At 41.9% G+C, this 20,999-nt stretch overlaps 1 long non-coding RNA gene across 1 annotated transcript in view; it reads left to right on the plus strand.

Moving 5' to 3' along the window:
• Positions 1-20,999, plus strand: part of LOC141980712 (uncharacterized) — an 87,624-nt gene that overhangs the window by 28,882 nt on the left and 37,743 nt on the right. The window contains exon 2 of the long non-coding RNA XR_012637592.1: positions 7,688-7,756. This is a non-coding gene — a long non-coding RNA (uncharacterized LOC141980712). The remainder of the gene's footprint in view (positions 1-7,687; positions 7,757-20,999) is intronic.

Raw genomic sequence — 20,999 nt, forward strand, 5'->3', positions numbered from 1 at the left:
TGGAATCTCCTTCCTTAGAGGTTTTTAAGGTCAGGCTTGACAAAGCCCTGGCTGGGATGATTTAGTTGGGGATTGGTCCTGCTTTGAGCAGGGGGTTGGACTAGATGACCTCCTGAGGTCCCTTCCAACCCTGATATTCTATGATTCTATGAATCTCAAAACATGAGGTTCCATTTGAAAAAGTATCTATATTTAAATAGTCACATTCTGACACACTCTGGCTCAGAAATACTGCAAGAATCACCTTCCTTGAGATTTTTCAGTGCTGGCTGAAAATAGGAAGTGCAGAGCTGCATGAAAATGACCTGGCTATTGTTGGCTGTTGTGATTTCAGAGAAAAATCTCAGACTGGAGTGTTTTGGTCTAAGTGGTTCTGAAGTAGTACAGACTTTCTCAGATAAGATATTTTTCCCCATGAGAAATGGAGTGTTTCAATTTCTAAGAAAAAAATCCATTGGGACTCATATGACTGTAGCCATCCACCTTCATCCTATATAGAGAATACATTTGAAATACAAATTTTATCTTCCCAGCTTTCTGCCAGGTCAAGGGTTATAGCAACCCTGTAGATGACTACTGAGAGCTGTGGGAGATGTTCCAAAACTGGCCTAAAGATGCTGACAAAAAGAATAATTTAACCAGCACTGGTCTCAAAGCCTCTGATACAGACCTTTGTGTACTAAACATCCTTAGAATAAGAAATTCTTAACTAATATTAGTCTACATGATTTTTTTATTGGGTTCCATGATTTGAATGCATCTTGGATATTTAGAATATGTGAAGAGGTATTTAAGGATTAAACTTTCATTTTGGCCTCTTGTTTTTCAGTATGCAAGGACAGAGAACAGCCTACCTGTCAAATCTCTGAGAAATAATATCTAATTGTGAGATACCTGGGTCTTTTCACCACCAGCCTATTGCTTAAAATCCAGTCTACTTCTTAGTGGGAAGATAATCACACCTGTATTAATTGGACACCAATGGCTGATTCTCAGCACAAATGCAAAATATTTAAATGGGCCTGGAGAGTAATTCAACCCAAAAGGTAGTCCCCCCTCCAACCCCGAGCATGTTTTCTCTGAGACAAAGGATAGTTTGCAGAAGTTCCATGTCTGGAACAAAGGATAATAGGCTTCTCACTCTAGTGCTTTGCAAGAGTACTAAATATATTTTCAAAGAAAAAGTTTGATTGTATATTTTTCTTCATATGCTAAGAGGAGAAGAATACATTATTCTTGGTTTATTCTAAATCCCTTACACTTCTCTTTATTTCTAGCAGGCGTTAAGATTTCAGAGAAGACCTTTGTGCCCTATGTTTATCCACACATCTAAAGTCTAAAGCTACTTGGTCCCTGCTCCAAAGAGCTGACAGTTTAAAAGAGACAAAATATACAAAGATTATGCAGAAGGGTAAGGGAATAGGGATACAAAAATAGAAGTGAAGTGTTCAAGGTGATGATTAGTCACATTTTCATAACATAATGTTTGAGATCACAAAGACTTTGGGGACTTTTTGTTAAGCTGTATAAACCATTTCCAAATCCCCTTGGAACTTACTATAATGAGTAAGGCTACGATTTAGTCATGGAGTCAGTGACTTCCAGTGACCTCTACAATTTCAGCCTGCAGTAATTGGGAGCTGTAGGGTCCCCCGCCACCTGCAGGGGCAGGGAGCTGCGGGGTACCCCCCACTGCCTCTAGTGGTCCCTGGAGCTCCAAGCTGCCACAGGTGGTGGGGTACCCTGCAGCTCCCAGCTACCGTAGGGGGAACCCCCAAGCTCCCAGCTGCTATGGGTCCCTGGAGCTGTGGGCAGCATGGGTACCCCACAGCTCCTGGCTCCTGTGGGCAGTGGGGGCACCCCACAGCTCCCAGCCACTGTGGTTGTGGGGGAACCCCTGAGGTCCCGGCCTCTGTGGGCCCCTGGATTTGTGGGTGGCAGGGGTACCCTGCAGCCCCAGCTGCTGCAGATGGCTCCGAGCCCCTGTGCAACTGCCCCACTTCAGGCAGTGTGGGGACCTGCAGATCCCCATTTTGTCCTGGATATTTTTAGTAAAAGTCACGGACAGGTCACGGGCTTCCATGAATTTTTCTTTTTTTGCCTGTGACCTGTTCATGACTTTTACTAAAAATATCTGTGACAAAATCATAGCCTTAATCATGAGTCAGCATCCAGACAGTCTCAGCAAATCCAGCATAGTATGTTACATTATTGAACCAAGACATGTATAGGTTGGTACACCGATTCCACTTCTGAGCTCCTTTGATAACCAAGTATTGACTGGTCTCAGCACAATATAGAGAGATGGAAAGTGTTTCTGCACGCCTGGTCGTGTGCTTGATTACATTTACAATCATATTAATGCCTAGCCCTGCTGAACATGTGAAAAGATAATTATGACAATTGTGCCAGTTATTTTAAAATGACTATATGCCTATACATTTTTACATATGTTAAGGGCGTGTCTTTATCAAAGGAAAAATGTCTGTCTGTTATTCATTCATTAGCAAAATTGTGTATGCACAGTAAAATATTTGGCTTTAACTGAAAGAAGGTTCATTACACCTCCAAAATCAAAAGTGCAGAATTAGGTGGAAATTCAATTTGTGCTCTCTTTGACAGCATGCTAAAATTCTATGTTACAATAATATAGTTGGAAATTACTATGATCTAAAGTTCCCCAAGAATAGTCTTCCATTTCTGCAACAAAACACTTATTAATCTTATTAGCAGCAGGTAAAGTTATTAGTGTAATAAAGGGGAAATGACCATTTCATTTATATTATCTTCCTTTAAACGTTTGCTGAAAACTTACATCAAGATTCATTTCAAAGCATATTAATGGGGTATTGAAGGTTACATTCCTAGGCCCTCTTGCTAAGCTTCTTACTTTGTAATCTACTGTCAAGAAGATGACTGACCTTCCCTTTGATGCAATGCAAAAGTCGGAAGGTTGAGTAATAAAATTTCAGACCTCTTAGTCACACATGAAGCCACTTATTCAGAGAGAAAAGGCTGGTGTGTGTGCTCAGCTTAAGGAATGGAGAACTTTACTGTACAGCACAGAGGCTTCTGTTTCATGAAGAAATATGGGTATGCAAATGTGAAAATAGAATGTGATGGACATTGTGTAACTCTGAGAAAGGCAGGCAAATTATGAAGAGAAAAAGGAGGATGGGAGGACTAGTAGAAACATAAAATCAGCCTGGAGGACATGATGAAAATGATCTCTAGAACGGTGCCCACTCTTTGTAACACAGTTTGGGGGACTCATAGGGTCTGAGGTACTTTTGGATGCCCAACTAGTAGCAAGTGGCTTGCAGTGCTTTTCTTCTATGTATGCTTTTCTGCAAGAGTTTGTCCTTTTCTTTTGGATGAGGCCCTTGCCACAATTTTCCATCGCTTTGGCTCTCAAAGATTAGACTACTGCAATAGGGTGCTACGTGACAAGGCCATTTGGGAATGCAAGTTAGTGCAAAATGTGGCTGCCTGCCTAGTTCCACACAGTGAACACATCACTCCAGTGCTCAGGGATCTGCCAGTAAGTTTCCAGTTAGAGGTCAAGGACGTGATTTTAATTTAGAACACTAAGTAGGTCAAGATTTTTAAATGGGACTAGAGGTTTTTGAGTGCCTCCATTTTTGGGTTCCCAATTTGAGACGCTCTCTAGAAGCTTGATTTTTTTTTTTAAGGTGGGTGCTCAGCTCTTTTAAAAAGTCAGGTCTCTTAATGTCTTGCAAGTGCAGCACCCAAAAATTGAGGCACTCAAAATCACAGGTCAGTTTTGACCTAAATGGCTTGAGCTCTGGTTGCCCAGGAACTGCCCCCTCTCCACATGAATTATTGCTACCGCTGAGAGTAGCCGAGGTGTTTGAGCTGGAGCCCTCTTGATGGGAATCAGAGGTGGTTGTCTGCAGGGCACTTGCTGTGAAGACATCTCAGTAAGTAATCCAAATGGCAGCAGAACTCTGGCACTGAAAATATGTTGGCTTTTAAGAATGAACCTCTTACACATTGTAACTAAAGTTAGTACTGTGGTTCAGTTCATATTTTAATGGGATAGGCCCAAATTTTGCCTTGGAATACATGGGTGCAAATCCCATTGAAATAAATGAGTATTCACAGGCTAACCGAGGGCAAAATTATACCCCTGAAACTGCAATTTATGAGACACTTCAGAAGCTGTTTTATCCTTTTCTTAAAGCTGTAGGCTTCTTCAGATAGGGCAACAGTTTCAGAGGGAAGCCATGAGATGTACCCTATGTAATTAGCATAAAGGAGAGGCCACTGCAGAGGCAGTGCCTGAGACTATTTCAAAAAGCTCTTTGAGAATTTATTCCCCAGGAAATCTTGCAGTGGATTAAGTTACAAGCTTGTTCCCATTGAAAGGTCAAGGGAGTTTTGCTATAAGCTTTCAATGGGAACTGGATAGGGCCCACAGAGAAGGAAATGTCTCAATATTAGCTAAGGGGAAAGAAAGGAGTGAGCCTTCCTAGTCTCTGAAGACTGAGACATGAACTAGGATGTGCAATTCTATTCTGTTCTATTCTATATAGGTTCCTGGACTGTGCTCATCACGATAGTATCGGAACACGTTACTGTAATGTGTTAAGGTACATCACTACACATCTGTTACATGTTGTTTACTCTCTTTTCCTCTGCCCAGAGGGAGAAGTGTGGACTGTCTTGTTTTGATAGGGTGTAGATTATTTTTAACATAAATATACCTGTTGCTATGTGTTTCTATTAGAGAAGGCAAGGGCAAAGAAATTTAATCAAGCAGCAGTTCCTCTCCATATCAAGTGATTTTTTATACTTTACGAGTGAAATCCTGGCCCCATTGAAATCAATGGCAAAACTCCCATGGAAGGCAAGTTGACATTATTTAACGCTGCTAAAACCAAGAGATTTAGTTGTGGTGTCTGTAGAGTGGCTGTTACCCAGACTTTTACTGGCCCTCAACAACATCCTGAATTAATACAGTCCTTTTTGTAATCCCTTCACTTAGAATCAGTTGTGTGAGCACATAGGCAGCACAGGTGCTGGTGCTGGTATTGTCAGCTCCAAGCACTCAGAAATTATGATTCAGACCACAAAAATCATGAGACTGGCTTCAAAATCATGGGTTTTTTAAAATAAATGTACGGGTTTTTATTTCCCTTCTGGCTTCTGAACTTTTAGAGTACACTTGGGTCATCTTCTCAAACTTTCTCCCTCCATGAGGAGGCTAGAAACCCCTTTTTTTAAAATGAAACCTGAAATTCTCACATCACCACATGACTCCAGGAGCTGGGACTGTAAGTAAAACCATGAGACTTTTAATAACATCATGAGAGTTGGCAGTATTGTGATGCCAATAGTTAAGGTTGCCCAACGCTTCTCATTGTAAGACTTTGTTTTCAGTTGCATATAACTACACTAACCATTTTGGCTGAAGTTTTCCATGCTGGGTTGTCTGCCCCAGTCTGAATTTGTTTGGAAATTTCAGCAAAAATGGTTCAGCCATCTCAGAGTGAGATTAAGGATTGGGCCTCCTTTCCAGGGTGCCACCTGATGTGCTGGGGTCCCATTGAGCCCACCTGTCCCACGATCCTGGATCCTTGCTCCACTCTGTGCTGCTGTGTCAGGCTCTCAAGCCCCCCTTTCCAGCACACACAGGCATGGACATGCCCAGCTGTAGAGTCTCACAGAGTCTGCAATCAGCTCTGTGTGGAAGGGCTCAGCTTGGGGAATTGCCCAGCACTCTGGTGCATACCCTTTCTGGAGCGTAAACCCAAAATTATATTGTCTTGCGCTGTATAGCGATCTATATAGCATAAGTTCATGAAATTTGCCCCCTCCCTCAATGTGGAGGAAGATCTGCACAGCTTTTTGCCTCCCCAGTTATGAATTGCACAAACTGGGTTTTGGAATAAACAAGAAACAAGTTTATTAACTACAAAAGGTAAATTTTAAGTGATTATAAGGGATAGCAAACAGAACAAAGCAGATTACTTAGCAAAATAAACAAACACGCACCCTAAGCTTAATTCACTAAAGAAACTGGTTACAAATAGTAATTTCTCACTCTAAATGTTGTTTTAGGCAAGCTGCAGAGTTTCTGCAGTTTAGAGTTCCAGGTATTTCTCTTTACAGGCTAGACCCCTGTCTCAGTCTGGGTCCCAGTCCTTTCTCCCCAGATCAGTCTTAGGTATTTAAACCCATTGTCTTTTGTCCTGCCCTCTGTGGAAAGAGAGAACAACTTTTCTCAATCTTTTTTTATGGCAGCTTTTCAAGTATTTGAAGACTGCTATCATGTCCATCCTTAATCTCCTCTTTTATAAACTAAACATACCCAGTTCCTTCAGCCTTTGCTTATGTAGCTTGCATTCCATCCTTTTGATCGTCTTTGTCACTTGTCTCTGGATCCAGTACTCCAGCTGAGACCTAACCAGTGCTGACTAGAGTGGTACCATCATGTCCCATGCCTTGCATGCTATGCCTCTGTTAATGCAACCTAAAAATGCATTTGCTTTTTTTGCAACAGCATCGCACTGTTGACTCATGTTGAGGTTGTGATCCACCACAACTCCAGATCCTTCCTAGCAATGCTGCTGCCAAGCCAGTTATGCCCCATTCTGTATTTGTACATTTGCTTTTTCTTCCCTAAGTGTAGCACCGTGCATTTGTCTTTGTTGAATTTCATTTTGTTGTCTATAGCCCAGTTTTCCAATTTTTCAAGAACTCTTTGAATTTTAGCTCTATGTGCTTGCAACCCTCCCAAGCTTTTGTGTCATCTGCAAATTTGATCAGTATGCTCTCTATTCCTACATCCAGGTTCTTAATAAAAATGTTAAATAACACTGAACCCAGAACAGATCCCTGTGGAACCCCACTCAAGACCTCCTTCCAATCTGACATCATTCCATTAATAGTTACTTGTTATTTGCGGTTGTTTAACCAATTATGTATCCACTTAATGGTAATTCTGTCGAGCCCCCATTTCGCCAGCTTACTTATCAAATGTCATGTGGGACTGTGTCAAAAGCTTTGATAAAGTCCAGGTATATTATGTCCACCATATTCCCCCTATTCATCAAACCAGTTATTCCTGTCAAGGAAGGCAATCAAGCTGGTTTGGCACAATTTGTTCTTAGTAAATCCTTGCTGGCTACTAATGATTATCCCTTTATCTTTCAGGTATTCACAAATTGAATCTTTTATACATAGTTCTAGTAGCTTCCCAGGTATCAAGGTCAGACTGTCTGGTCTATAGTTCCCTGGCTCCTCCTTCTCTCCATTTATAAAGATGGGCAGTAGGTTAGCCCTTCTCCATTCTTCTGGGACCTCTCCTGTCATCCATGCGTTTACAATCATAGAAGGACTTCAGCAGGTCATCTAGTCCAGTCCCCTGCACTAAAGGCAGGATTATGTAATAGACTGTTCCTGACAGGTATTCCTGTCTAACCTCTTAAAAACCTCTCATGATGGAGATTCCAAAACCTCTTTAGGCACTTTGTTCCTGTACTTAACCACTCTGATGGTTAGGAAGTTTTTCCTAATGTCCAACCTAAACCTCCCTTGCTGCAATTTAAGCGCATTGCTGCTTATCCTATCATCAGAGGTTAATGAGAACAATTTTTCACCCTTGTAACCATATTTTCTGTACTTTATCTCATCTGGCTTCAACTCACTGTTTCCCCCTCAGAAATCATCGTTCTGTGATGTCACAAAGGAAGCACTTATTGGATTTTGGAGCTGGTCTGTAGGGGGTCAGGTAAGTGGCATTATGTAATATATGACACAATTTTGGAAATGCTTTTATATATCATGTCAACTTCCGAAAGGATCTAAACATTTCTTAACAAGTTTTGGAAATGGACAGAATTATCCAAATTAGAAATCAACGGGCACCTGGCCTAAGTGTACCGGGATCAAATGAAACCCAGTCAGGAGGTAATACCAGAAATAAAAGATTTTCCTTATAGACTAAGACACTGTGTGATTTACTTTGTTACTGCACAGAATGTATCTAATAACTCAAAGGCTGGTCTCATTTCAAAATATACATCTTCCATGTGTCAAAGGTGTAAGAAAAATGAAGGCACTTTTCTTCATATTTTCTGGGATTGCCTCAAATTAAATAAATTCTTCACTATATGCCTGCATATCTAAAAATATCCATAAGTCCCATTTTCTTTCTTCTATGTATATTTGATGAGAGGATAACAGATAAACAGGGGGATAATTTTTATGAATATATTTGAATTTAGCAGAGCCTTGTATTGCCAAATTCTGCACCATTTACAACACAAACATGGAGGAGTGATTTTTAAGAATATTTTACCCTCTGAAAAAAGCAATGTATTTACTTTGAGGAGCTGGAAATTGTATTCTGAGTTTATATAGAATTCTGTTGTTAACATTCAACTGCAAAAAGTATGTAAGATCCTGTCTCTATAGAATATATATGTATGATATATCTTGACTTTAGCAAAGCTTTTGATATGGTCTCCCACAGTATTCTTGCCAGCAAGTTAAAGAAGTATGGATTGGATGAATGGACTATAAGGTGGATAGAAAGCTGGCTAGATTGTCGGGCTCAATGGGTAGGAGTTCAATCCTTGAGGGGGCCATTTAGGGATTTGGGGCAAAAATTGGGGATTGGTCCTGCTTTGAGCAGGGAGTTGGACTAGATGACCTCCTGAGGTCCCTTCCAATCCTGATATTCTGTGATTCTATGAAAGGTGTTAGAATCTGGCCCATAAACTGTGATCAATGGTTCGATGTCTAGTTGGCAGCTGGTATCAAGCGGAGTGCCCCAGGGGTTGGTCCTGGGACCGGTTTTGTTCAACATCTTTATTAATGATCTGGATGATGGGATGAATTGCACCCTCAGCAAGTTTGCAGATGACACTAAGCTGGGGGGAGAGGTAGATACGCTGGAGGGAAGAGATAGGATACAGAGGGACCTAGACAAATTTTCAGCCAAAAGAACTCTGATGAGGTTCAACGAGGACAAGTGCAGAGTCCTGCACTTAGGAAGGGAGAATCCCATGCACTACTACATGCTGGAGACCAACTGGCTAAGCAGCAGCTCTGCAGAAAAGGATCTGGGGATTACAGTGAATTAGAAGCTGGATATGAGTTAGCAGTGTGCCCTTGTTGCCAAGAAGGCCAATGGCGTATTGGGCTGTATTAGCAGGAGCATTGCCAGTAGATCGAGGGAAGTGATTATTCCCCTCTATTTGGCACTGGTGAGGCCACACCTGGAGTACTGTGTCCAGTTTTGGTCCCCCCACTACAGAAGGGATGTGGACAAATTGGAGAGAGTCTAGCAGAGGGAAACGAAAATGATTAGGGGGCTGGGGCACATGACTTACGAGGAGAGGCTGAGGGAACTGGGGTTATTTAGTCTGCAGAAGAGAAGAGAGAGGGGGGATTTGATAGCAGTCTTCAACTACCTGAAGGGGGGTTCCAAAGAGGATGGAGCTAGGCTGTTCTCAGTGATGGTAGATGACAGAACAAGAAGCAATGGTCTCAAGTTGCAGTGGGGGAGGTCTAGTTTGGATATTAGGAAACACTATTTCACTAGTAGGGTGGTGAAGCACTGGAATGGGTTACTTAGGGAGGTGGTGGAATCTCCACCTTTAGAGGTTTTTAAGGCCCGGCTTGACAAAGCCCTGGCTGGGATGATTTAGTCGGTGTTAGTCCTGCTTTGAGCAGGGGATTGGATTAGAAGACCTCCTGAGGTCTCTTCCAATCCTAATATTCTATGATTCTATGAGAATAACATCTTTTATTGGAGGGATAGAGCATTGTGATTGAAATATTGTCATAGCTAGGGAAACATGGGGGAAAAATCTGCTAATTCTAATCCCATAAAACCTTGGCTTGTGGATGGGACCTAAATAAAGAGTGTACAGGATATTAGTTTGGCCTTCCGATCTTGTTTAAGTTTCTATTTAAATTTTCAGGATTATTAAAATAAACAGTGCACTTTAATGTCCAGAAGCAATACAACCCTTACCTCTGCTTTGTACAGGCAAACAGGAATTCTATACAAGTTCCCTCTCCTCTTCCTTACTCTCTCTCTCTCTCTCTAGCTGTATAGTATGTGTCTGGGTTTACACACAGAAAAAAACAGTCCCTTTCCATTTTTGCTCCTGGGCTCAAAGGCCAATTTCCATGTTCCATATACATATATATGGAGAGACAGATTATATGGAATTCTAGTTTACGCATATATAAAAAAACTAGTTGTGATATGTTCTAAGAGAGCACACAAAACAGAGCCATTACCTCTGTGAAAATGAGTCAAAATGGCTTCTAGTCACCTTTTAGACCACATGAATTTGGCTCAGCCAATCAGGGAAGAAGAATCAATATCACACTTTGAGTTTTGCGACCAATTGCAACTGATCAACACAACTGGAAATTTGAAGAAGTAACATGAAAATTAGTCACACAAGACTTGCAGTTTGCCTAGCTGCAAAGAAATATACCCCGACACCAACCAACCAAAATCCCAACCAAGAAAAATTTACTTGAAAATTTTAAAATTTTCTACAAAATTCCCTCTTTTGTACTCTCCCCTGTTATAATTTTACCTATCTGAATTTTATTATGGTTAAAATTCACTCTACCTGCCACCTTCCATTCTTATGTACTGTGTATAAGGGTCAAGCAATCCAACCTCTGCATGCAGTATAATTACAATTGTACCATGTAATCGTAATACTTCCCTGAATGTAATGTCCATAAATGTATCTTGTTGTTGCAGTTAGTGCTTTTATTTTAGTGTACTTAGGGTGCTGTGTGTATTATACTATCCTCTGTCACACCCATTTATGCCAGGCAGTCTCAACCCCCTGTACTTTTCAAATTAAAGTGAATCGTCCCCTTGCCAGCAACTCTATTAACTGCTTTTTATTAGCCTCCCTGGTATTATATTGCTTTCACAGATCTGATGCAAAAGATTAATCTGAGACAGCTTCATATATTAATGGTAAAAAAAGGCCTGAGTACAACAATTGTGTCAGTGTTGGAATATAAACTACTATTTTCAGGGTGTTCGATCTTGGCTAGATTCAGTTGCAGTTGGCAGAATCTTGGTATATACAACCTGGATGTGTTTTCTGCTTAACCAGAGCATTTTCACTGCCATCAAATGAAGCCAATGGGGAAATACAGATGTGGCCAAGAACAGAATTTGGCCCTTTAATTTTCTAGTGGTTTAAATTTATTTTTTTGGTTGTGGAATAGCCATAAAAATATACATTTGCATGGTTTCAGATGATCTCTGGCTTAAAATGCCCTTAAGTGGAAAGTAGAGGTGGGGTGGGTTTGCTCACATTAATTCTAGTTCTTAATGCAGATTGGTAAATTTGGCTAATTTGAAATTTATTTTTAAACTGCTCAGAGGTTTATATTTAGAAACAGGTACTGAGCATGACATAGTAGCTACTTTCTGCAACATTTTATTATCTTGACTATGCTTATAATGGTGATTCGCTGCACTGTCACTGACATCTTTATGGCTGCAGCACCAATAGTGATGTTGGTGGAAGTATATGGGACTGACTTTAACATCTATGATATGGTAATGTGAGCCATTACAATGTCAGTGGTAGTTTATTGACATTATGGTTTAAGATTATGAAGGCATTACAATGCCACTGCAAACAAATGCTGCTGTTTTTTAAAAATAAGCAAGTGAAACACAAAAATGTGTCAAAAGACATGTAATATTAAACCCACAATAGCAAAAAATGTTTCAGTTAAGGAAGCCACTACCCCACAAGTAATCTGTGAGCACATAATTCAGCAGTACTGCAGGGTATTCTGCTGGAGTCTCCACATCACCAGCTAGTTGTTAAGAATGACCCAGCCCCGGTAGATTCTCATAACCAAAAAAAAATTGTGAAAGTTTTATAGAATTCAACCAAAATGTTAGGCCCTGATCCTGCAGTTGACAGTCAATTGCAAGTCAGGACCTTAGCTTATGAGCCAGGTGAGAATATTTGTGAAGTTCCAAGTATGTAAATTATAAAACAAAACCTGTATTTCCCCTCCCCCCCCCTTTTTTTTTTTTTTGGCTATTATAAGACAAAGAGGATGGCTGGAAGGTCGAATAATCAATCATGCAAAGCAGGCAACATTGTTTGATTAAAGACTGTCCTGGACCAAAACAAACAATCTGTGAATATCTGAACTCTAGGACTGGTCAAATTCTACACTCACACACTGATTTGAATTTCACAAATAGCCTTGATTTTTATAGGATAGGATTTGGAAAAGCATTCTGTGTTGGCCTAATTCTGCTCCCACTGAAGTCAATGAGAGCAGAGCTAGGCTAAATGATGAACATTTTGAAAATCCTGACAATAATAAACAGAATCGAAATCCCAGTTCTGAACAGCCCTAGACTTCAGATCTTGTCAGATCCAGCTCTGAATTTTGCACCTTGGATTCATTGAGTCATGCCAATCCTTTCTTTGAATCCTTCTAGTGATTCTACCTTTTCTACTGCATCAAGTTTAAGCCACTAATCCTCACTTTCAAGACCCATTTACAACTCTGCCCTTCCCTATTTATGTACCCTTATCTCTCGTTGCCTCAACCCTAATTCCTTCTGCTTTGCCTTGATACCAGCATTGATGCGCTGTTTATCCACTTCTCACAACCATTTCCATGCCTTCTTTCATGCTGTATTCTGCACATGGAATTTATTTCCTGAGCAGGCCTGCAAAGCCACTGCCCCATCTATCTTCAAATCCTCATCAAGACCCACTTCTACCATAATGCTCACAACCAACCAACTAGTAATGGTGATGTAGAGAGCCAGCTGGAGAAATATGACACTTAATAAAAATGGATTTGTATGTTCTATTTGTCCATCTACCTACCTATCTCTAGGTTCTAAATGGTACATAAGGCTGTCTTATCTAGGCTGTTCCCTAGAAATAAAATTAAATAGAACAGGTTTCAGTGGTAAGTAACTTGGCTTAGGCTTTTGGGGGGAAAGTGAAGGAGGCAGGGTTGAACTAGTGTGTGTGAAGAACTACTATGTGAAAGTCAAAAAGATTAGTTTTATATTTAATTCCAAATGCTGTGAGGTTAGTGGGCATTCTTTTCTCTTAGGAAGGTAATAAGTTCCATGGCCTTGGTCCAGCTGCTGTGAAAGCAAGTATCCTGCGCTCATAAGTCTTCCCCAATTTGTTGACAGTTTCGTAGCTGCAGTATAACATAGCTGTTCTGGAAGATCATGACTGTGGAGGGATAGGCAATCTCTCAGGTATGCAGAGCCAGTCTTATACAGGGTTTTGAAAGTTAGGACAGAGACCAGGAACTGAGCTCTTTATATTCAATGGGAGCTAGTACAGAGACTAGAATGTGAGAGTGATGCTCTTACAGTGATCTATATACCAAGCATATGTGCTGCTGAGTTATGTATCACTTGGTTTTTTTTCCATCGTGTCCAATTTTATTTCTAGATATAATGACATGCAGAAATCAAGCTTGGAGGTTCCCCACATGTGAATTACCATAGCCAGGTCTATGTCTGATGGGGTGGGGTTCAGTCTTGTGGTCAGTCACAGATGGAAGTGGGCTTTTTGCCACTGTGACTCTTCAGGTATCCAGTAGCTTTGCGTTGTCCAAAAAGATGCCAAGGCTGAGGACCAATTTAACAATCTGAGGGCAGATGCACTTAATAGTAGGAAATAATATTGAAAAGACAAGTTTTCTGAGGCATTTCCCCTTTCCCATCAGAATCACCTCAGTCTTGTTTATGCTCAGCCTTAGCCACGTAGTCTTCTTCCAGGTTCACATTTTTGGCTAAGCTCTGAGAAAGCTAGACAAAGTTGCTATTTATATTTGGAGAAGGGAGGTATAGAGATGGGTGTCAGCTGTGTACGGCTGGTAACTGAGCCTGTTTTAGCTCATTAGCTCTCCCTATGGCTTCATATAGATGTTGAACCATAGAGAGAAGTGAACCATAGATGTTGAACCTGATGGGTCACTGCTAGGGAGGGTTTTGGAGATGGAGGAACAGGTGCCCATAATGCTTTTTTAGATTTGGTCTGAGGGAAAGGACTCAAGTAGTTTTAGGTCATTTCCATTCACCCCTACAGACTCATAGAAATAGGACAAGAGTATTTGTTGATGAATGGTATCAAAGCCACAGAGAGGTCTGGTAGGATGAGTATAGATGTATGTCCCTTATGTATAGACAGAAGGTTTATTCATCGGAGCAAGAAGAACTGTGTGTGAACTACACCTTGGCTTGAAGTCTGAGTGAGATTCAGGAAAATGGAAAACCTGCTTAACTGGCATTGAAGATTATCTGCTATCTTCTTGGTTAGCTTGCTCAGAAAAGGGAAGTTAGCTGCTGGGTGGTAGTTTGAGATCTCTAACACTGAGTGTGCAGTTTTTTTTCAGTCCTGGTTGGACCATTGTATGGTTTAGGGTGAGCCCTTGGTAAATAATTTAACTATTTCTGTCAGTAGGAATCACTCCCCTTTTCCTTTCATCTGTTGCTTGTTGTCTTCTACTGTAAACTCTGTGGGGGCAGGAATTGTGTCTTCTTGGGGGTGTGTACAAACATGGCACATTCTGAGCACTATGGTAATACTACTACTAATGTTGATGATATGTAGGACAGCATAGAAGAAAGCATAGATATTCATGCTTCCATACCACCATTGGATACAGGAGACTCAAATGGGCAAAGTGCCATTGAAGTCAATGAAACTAAATTGATTTATACCAGCTGAGGATCTGCTCCAAACTTCTTAAAATTGATGATGGCAGTAGTGCTGTTAAAGTTACCAACAAGTCAGAGGAAGAAAGTTTAGGATAAGAGTAAAGTTTTTAAAAAAGTAGAAATAAAGGTCCTAGAGAGAAACCAATTGAAAGGTGCAAAATTAATAGAGAGGAGTATAGATGTGCATCACTGCCCAGCAACCTGAAAAGAAAATTGCATCTATCTAGAGTAAGAGGATGGCAGCGATGTCTATTGTACATACAAGAAAAACATTGGTAGAGGGCTAGAAGGTACCCATATTACAGCATCTGTTCTAACAAGCCACTTGAAAAATAGCCTGAATGGAAGACATGTTTAAGCAGGCCACCAGTGTTGCAGAAGGCAAAAGGTGAGTATGAGGAAATGGGGGATGAAAGTGAAACCAAACATAGCAGCTCGGAGGCTAGAACAGGAAACCTATGGAGTGGCATAATATAACCTTTATGTGTATGCATATGTGTTGCTCTTCATGCAATCTCTTTTTTCACTCCACCTCAGCAAGAAGTAGCTAGTTATCTCGCCCACTGACCTGTGTCTATCAGCAGGATACTCTGCACAGGCAGCTGTAAAGAAACTACTCTGCAGTAAAATGCTGAAAGGGGCTGCACGCCACAATCACATAAAATACAAGAATAGAGACAGCAGCCTGTCTTTAGTGCTCAGATGAACTTCTGCTTTTCATTTACAGTTTGTGCCCAGCTAGGGAAACCAAACAGCATGAACTCTGTGCCAGCTCACCTAGGGGACACCAACCAGAGGCATGTCACCCTTTTATGTAACCCTTCTCCCCGGTGGAGTCGTTAGCAACAAGGGCCGGGTTCAATATCTAGGGGTTCCTCTTAACAATACAAAACAGAACTGGCTTGAGCCCCCACCCAGTAATCTGGGAAAATTAAAAAAACACCCCTGGGTGCCTCTAAGAGGGAATACTGCCCCACTTGCAAGGTGGTCGGTGTATAATAAAAGTTTTCTTTTGTTAAAAGGGAAAGGGAACCTAGCATTAATTTGGGAAAGCAGCACAACCGTAACTCAAAAGTTTGCAACCACGAGCAAACACCCACCCCACGGTGTGTTGGGCAGTGTCCTTTGCCTCAGTTTTCCACTTTGTGGTCTGAAAGTCCAATGAAAACATGTGCCTTTAACATGTCCTGCCCTTTCTGTGTGCTACACCCCACTCACAGTTGGTGGCTGTTGGTCAGTGAGGACCCAGAGTTCAGAGGTGCATTCATGTATAGGGCCCTACCAATTTCACAGCCATGAAAAACATGTCATGGACCATAAAATCAGCCCTTCCCCATGAAATCTGATATCCCTTGCTGCTGGGAGCCCAGGGATCCCCTAGCTGCCAGTCTGGACACGCTGGGGAGAGACAGGAGTTGTCCTTCCCCAGCCTGGCCACTCTTGGTGGGGAGATCAGACCCACCTCCAGAGACAGTGCAAAAACGAGGGTGGGACACCCTCACTCCTGCACTGCAGCAGCCCGGGAGCTGGGCTCCTGGCTTCCTTCCCTGCCTCCTTGTCCCTGGCTCCTGCCGCGGCTCTGGGCACTGAGCTCGGGGCTTCCTCTCCTAGCTTTAATTTAATTTAAAAATCCTCTGGCCATGAAATTGATCAGAATGGACTGTGAATTTGGTAGGGCCCTATTCATGAGGGTTCACCACCCACGCCTCTAAAAGGGGGTGGGGATCAAGCAATGTCTTTGTGGCTGCTGTTGTCTCTGCCACTGGCTCACTGCTGCTGCAGTTATCTCTGGTGCCACTTGCAGCTGCCTCTGTTGCTGCTTGCTACTGCTGCCATTGTTAACTCTGCCACCACTGACTGCCGCCGTTATCTCTGCCGTTGCCTGCTACCGCCTCTGTCACTGCTCAGCGCGGCTGCTGCTTACCACTCACTGCCGCCTCTGCAATGCCACGGTCTGAAGTTCCACCACGTAGCCCAGCTCTTAACGATTCCGCTGCTCACTGCTCGTGCAGCCTCTCCACGGGTTTTCACTACAACTCTGTCCCCACACCAGCTCTGAGGTTTAGCCCCTAAGTCTGTTCATCTGTGATGTCAGTGCTGGTAACCACTAAACCGAAACGAGGACACTCTGTTGAGTTCAATCAGCTCCATCTTTAAACGCTGGACAGGGAAGGATCAAATATGTTTAGGACTCCTTAAGCAAAGTCCACACAACCGAGTAGGAATATCCGTCCCCTCTAACTTTCACTGGGATCCCTACCCAGTGCTTAACAAGTGAGGTTCGGTTTAGGATGACCCCTTCCATCAGAGCATGCTATGCAGGGTTCTGTTGCCCTTTACTTGTACAATAAGGATAACAACATTTCCTTACCCCTACATTCAACAATAAAAGTGAATAAAAACCCCAAACCAGCCGAAATTGACCACTTTGGCAAAGCAGCTCTGTCTGCTGAACATCTAGGCAGAGTAGGAGTGTCTATTCAAATACAGTCTGCTTCTGAAGTCTTTCCCCCCAGTTTGTCACTAGATGTCATGAGAAAGCTCATTCACATCCTGCCTACATGCACAAATAAAAAGGAAGAGGAAGAGGAGGATGGATGGATGGTATAAACAGGGCCCAAAGTATTATGTACTTCTGTGGCCTCCGAAATAACTCTGGAATCTCCTTTTCTATATAAAACAAGTCTGTTGAGTTTGAGGTACCTTGAAGAGTCCCCTCCCTGACATTTTCAAAATCCCAAGATGGTCACTCTGTGGTGGTGTGATCCTAGTATACAGAAGTCATTTACGTTTGGGAGTGTTGAAACATTGTTTTGCAGACAAGTTTTAGCAATTGGATTGCTAAAATGCTAAGGCTGGCTCTTTCGGTAACAGCAGAGCAAAATTCCCCTTAATGCCCTCTCAATTTGCCTCCACTTTCAGACTGGTCTGGAGAGAGCTCTGCTAGGGGTCTCCATACCTCATGCTTTCCTGGCACGTCTGCTGAGTTGCCAACAAGCATGTCAACTGTAACACTACTTTTAGTGCTCTGGATGCCTCACCACTAGAAACTGGCTGAGAGACCACTAACTCATTTCACACACCAGCAGGCCACAAAAGCCAAAATGCCCAGTAACTACCAATGTGGGTTACAATCCAGCAAGTGAGCTAGAGGTGAAAGATCATTACATTCCCTTAAAGGACTCTGGTTCTTACAATTCTGATAGACAATTCTTACATAACTATTATTCTCACATGGATCAACATGCACTAATAAATTAAAAGCCAAGAGTAAATGGTCAGTAGAGAAAAGAAAGTGGTTATCTATTTCCTCCAGCAGCAATATGGTGACCCAAGCAACCAAACAGCATGTGAGAGAAAGCCAGAGGCAGGTCTCAAGCTGTTATCATCCATCTGTGGAACTCACTAAGGAACCTATTATTGCAACTGAAAAAAGGAATATTTTCTTCTGGGGCCTAGTAAATGCAAATGAAAAATCATCCTATTTGAAAAATCTTTTTGTTTAGGAATTTTGTATAAATACAAATAGCAAAATCCACGGAGTGAAGTAATATATAGGGCATCACAGAAAAGGTAATAAAAATATACAACATTCTCATAGAATAAAACCATATTTTAAATTAAGGTTGGGGGTGAGATTTTTAAAAGCGCCTAAGTGACTTGTACTTGTGACACTTGTGCTCCTAAATCACGTAGGCACTTTGAAAATCCCACCCTGAGAGTTTAACACAAAACCCCCAAGAAACACTCAGTTAAGGTTCCCACACCAATCTTAACTTGCTCTTGGGGCGGATGCAGCACAATAAGAATTAGAGTCAAGCCATAACATTTGTGAAGAGAAGCTCTCTGCTAGGACCAAGAGAAAAGGACCCTGGGAGGTTCTTGTGGGGGAAAAGAGATTAGAAAAAGGGGAGAGAATGATTCAGCCTTTGTTTGGAGTTGGGGAGGAGAATGACAGATTTATGGGTGGGATTGTTGGTATGTATCTGGGAAGACTGGTGTGTATGTGATTGATATGGGAGTAAACTGATGGATTTGGGGAATTTGTGTTGTGAAACACCCATTTTGGGATTATATGCAAGTTTTCTCAGGGTTTTTGTTGGGCATTTCTGATTATAATTAGGGCAGAGAGATTCCATATGCTGGTCAGGAGCCGTGGAACTACTCATTCAACCACCCCTCCTTGGATCCTGATCCTCTTTCCCCAAGTTGGGCCCACAGCTACAATAACTCTTGTGGGGCTATGGGGGAGAGAGAAGGCTGGGGAAAACAGGGCCTAGCTAAGTTCCCACAGAAAAGGGTTTCAAGAGTTCACTGAGGGCCTCTCTCCCTCTCCCACTGGATTGCTGTTGTTTCTTTGTCCGACGGGCCCCATCCTTTCTTGTCTGAGAGCTCCAGGGCTGCATGGCCCATTCAGTCTCCCCAGCTGTCACTTATCTGGGCAGGATTCCTTCTTCCCCCATATGGACATCAGAGAAGTACAACTGGCAGACACTATGAAGGAATCATAGACTGTGCCCTTCGTGTGTGGGGTGCAAGAAAAGTGGGCACTATAGCCTAGATTTTTAGAAGAGCTCAGGGCCATATATTCAGGTGCTCACTGTCCATTTAGGTACCTAAATAAGGGTTCAGCACCCAGCTAATCTTAGTATTTTAGAAAATCTAGCCATATGCCCACTGCTGATGGGTGCCCCTCTGTATTTGCTTTAGCCTTTGTGGTGGTGTAACACAGCCAGGCACCACACCAGGATATTCTAGGGACAAGAAGTGGACCCTAAGAAATTAAGTTTCACAGGAAAGAGCACAGGTCGGATATAGTGTTTCAGAGTCATTTTGAAAATATTGCCTTTTTAGATATACTATGATTTTTAAAGATTGATATTACTAAACTTATAGTTAGCGACAGCTTTGGGGAGAACTGTGAAATCACTTTGTTCTCATCATGATATCCCAGGGAGTATGAGCTTTCATACTTAGGAGGAGGAGCCCATCAACAGCAGTCCTAGAGGAGTGCTAGCAGGGCTTTTGGAATCTTCTTTGAAAATTTTAGTAACTATGAGCTTCCAAGACCCAGTGGGAAATTGGGAAACATACACAGAGTGGTTTATTGGCTAGTAAAAACTTTTAGGGTGGGAATTTCAAAGCCACCTACAAAATTAAAATGCCCAATTTCAATTAATTTCTAATGGGAATTGAGTTTCCAAATCCTCCATGCAACTTTGAAAAGCAATTCAACTCCATCTCCTCATTCCCTTTACCTTCCACCCCAAAGGAAAAAACCTGAAAATTTTGAGAGAACATTTTGAAGTAAAACCACCTTTATATTCAGGCCACTATGTTAGAAATGCACAATGATTTGAACATGTTTCATGAATAAAGCTGTGAGAGCTTATCTCACATACGCACCAATCTCTTAAATGTTACTGGTTGTACCAATTTTTAAGTTATGCATTTCAATAACAATATTAATCTTTAAACCACTCATTGATATGGTTAATGGCTGGCTCGTGAAAGCATTAACAGCCTGAGGAAAAGCATCTTTGCTGTAAAGACCTCAAGAAAATACAGTGGCTGCTGGTGGTGACTAATTTGCCAGGGATTATTGATGGAAAAATGTTCAAGGAGCAAGATAATCATTATTGTAAGGGAAGAAAACTTTTTCTCTTTTGAAGTTTTCGGAACAAAAGTTGTGGGAGGAGCTGATTTGGTGATGGGAATTTAACTTGGAGAATCACCATGATTTCAGGGTACCAAAAGACAGGAATAGATATTTGGTTAGTTCTGGAAGCTGACCTATGATGTGTATCATAGTTGGCAACTTTGTAGACCTCATGCTCTCTTCCCTGTGTAACACCCCCCTCTTTGGAGTTTGCCAGCTGCTGCAGCCCTGGATTGGACTTGACGGGAATTACCCTATTGACTACAACAGCAATGGCTCCAGAGCCTCTGGACGCCATTTCCAAGTCTAGTTACAGTCTGGGGCAGAGACAGAAAAGGCTGGAAATTCTTGCAAAAGCCAGTAGAGGGAAGCTTCTGATTGGGTGATTTATACAGACAGTTTGCTAAACCAATGAGGAGCCAGGACTGCATACTCCCTCAGTTGGAGGGGACAGACTCCGTGACAAAGGGATGACTAGTTTTAGTTCACTTTTGGAGCTTTTGAGTTTGGGACTTTAGAAGCTGAGAGAGATGCAGAACAGCTCAGGGAGTGTCTGCTTTGAACTGCTACGGGATGTAGTATATGGTCAGACAG

This window comes from Natator depressus, chromosome 1 (genome assembly GCF_965152275.1).
Source record: "Natator depressus isolate rNatDep1 chromosome 1, rNatDep2.hap1, whole genome shotgun sequence".
In the NCBI taxonomy this organism is placed as follows: Eukaryota; Metazoa; Chordata; order Testudines; family Cheloniidae; genus Natator; species Natator depressus.